Source organism: Vitis vinifera, chromosome 5, assembly GCF_030704535.1.
Source record: "Vitis vinifera cultivar Pinot Noir 40024 chromosome 5, ASM3070453v1".
NCBI classification, from domain to species: Eukaryota; Viridiplantae; Streptophyta; class Magnoliopsida; order Vitales; family Vitaceae; genus Vitis; species Vitis vinifera.
In genome coordinates, this window is record NC_081809.1 from 15932287 (window position 1) to 15934627 (window position 2341).

The following is a 2341-nucleotide window of genomic DNA, read 5'->3' on the forward strand; positions in this document are numbered from 1 at the left end:
CATTAGCTAAAGTAATTAATGAGCAGGATTAACAGACATTCTGGTAAGCACTTGAGTTAGGGTAGCCATAAGCAAGGTTAGTGCTCTTTGAATTTATTTTGTTTAATTTAAAAATGCAAGTGAATGCAGAAATGGGTGGCCGACCATAAATTTTGTGAGTGGTTTTTGAGTTGAATTTTTCTGAAATCAAAACGTAAATGTGATTGAAAATATGGCTAGTATTTTCTTTTGATGTTTTAATTATGAATGTGAATATATGGTTGGTTATGATGTGAGTGATGCCATTGGCATTTTTTAGTTTTTTTTTTTTTTAAATCAATAGAATGAGATCATGGCCGGCTATAATGGGATTTAACATAGAGATTCACGCAAATGTTGTGGAAATATAAAGATTAATGGTGGTGTGTTTTGGATGGAACTGAGAAAAATGGAAAAATCAATGGTGGTGTAGCCGATTATGGAGTATGTATTCGGTGGTTTGGGTGTTTATTGAAAAAGGAAAAATGAAATGAAATGAGTGTGTGGAGATGTGACATTCATTTGGAGTTGGTGTAGTGGATAATTATGAAACCATGTTTTCTGGAAGTAAAGAACAAAAAATCAATTTCTTCGTAATAAGTGTTTTGAAATGCTTTTCTTTTTTAGGTTGATTCATTTATCCATTGTGTAGTTAAGCTCCTGCCTTTCCAAAAGATTCTTTAAGTAATGGCAAAGTGAGGAAATAATGTGCATAAATATACATAACTATTAATAATGATATTGTTTATAATAATTTTGTTGGAATAAAAAATGTTATATTTAAATTGAAATGTGGTTTTCTAAATATTTGGTTTTTCTCTTGGATTAAAATATAAAATAATTTTTTATCTTGTTTATAAAAATTGATTATGTTTAAATAAAAAATAAAAAATAAAAAAGTAGAATTCTTTGCTTTTTTACTAAACTTTTGCGAAAATCATCCTTTTGTAAACAAAATAAAGTTTTAAAACTTTTTTTTAATTATAAAATTAAATAAAATTATAAAAGATGTTTTGTATTTATAAAATATTTTAAAAATGGTGAAATAATCTTTTATATATGAAGTTTTATTATTATTTTTTTCAAAAAAAAAATCATTCACTTGTTAACAAAGCCAAAGAGGAACATTTACTTGAATAAGAATTGTACTAAATCATTTGTTTTCTTATAAAAGTAACAAATTATTTTCTTGTAAATAAACTTTTTAAAAGTATTTTCTACAAATGAAATTAAAGCATTTTTTTATTAATTGAAACTTTCTTTTATAAATCAAATTCATTAAAATTATTGAATTGGAATTCGACTTTTTTTTTTTTACATAAATAAACACTCGTGAAATCTTTCAATAATGTGTCATATAATGGAAGTCAAATTACTTTTCCAATCATTTTAATAATCCCATCACTTTAGTGCATACTTGTGAGTCTTTTTGAATATTGATTCGTGTTGTAGATATATTGTACACTTTATTTGAGAAATTTATTTCGCAATGATTCAACATGATGTGGGTTTGATACCATTTGCAGGGATTACCCAAACTACTTGTAGGAATACCCAAACATCATATCTCATGTTATAACTCATTCGAGATCTCATATTAATAGCCCAAAAACAACAAGACCATATTATAACCTAAAATCAAGATCATATGTTATAACCCAAAATCAAGATCATATTAAATCATCAAGAAAAATAAATTGGAAGCATATCTAGATCCATTGGGATGCAGTGGAATGGGGTTTTAGTCTTCCACATCTAAACTCTTCTTCTTTAGAGAGAAAAACCTCATTTCATTCAATGATGGGATATGAGTAAATTCTCTAAAAAAAAAAGACCATTTAGATCGGGGACCTCAACCTATTTATATTTATATTTATATTTTTATTTTATTTTTGGTTTGTCATAGAAATAAAATAAAATCAAGTTGTCTCTACACACTAAAGCCCACACTTAATGAGATGTCTAAGGCCAATAGAAAAAGAAAAACTTATCTAATCACTTTAATGGGCTAAATGAAAATGATAGCTGATAATTTACAATTAATCAACATATGTGGACCCATTTTAATCATTTCCCAACCAATATATCACAATGTATCTCACCAAAAGCTCATTGATTACTCACGATTCACCTGCTAGTATGGGTGTGAGGCTCGAGATTTACGGGGTTTGAGAAATGTGGAAGAATGGCTTTGGAGGGCTGTGATATTGTAGCTTATCGGTGTATGATGGGAGATGGAGAGAAGGATTGAAGAGAAAGAAAACATTTGATGAGAAAATGTGGTTTGGTGGGAAATGTGTAGTGGTTTGGTAGAAAGTTTTGA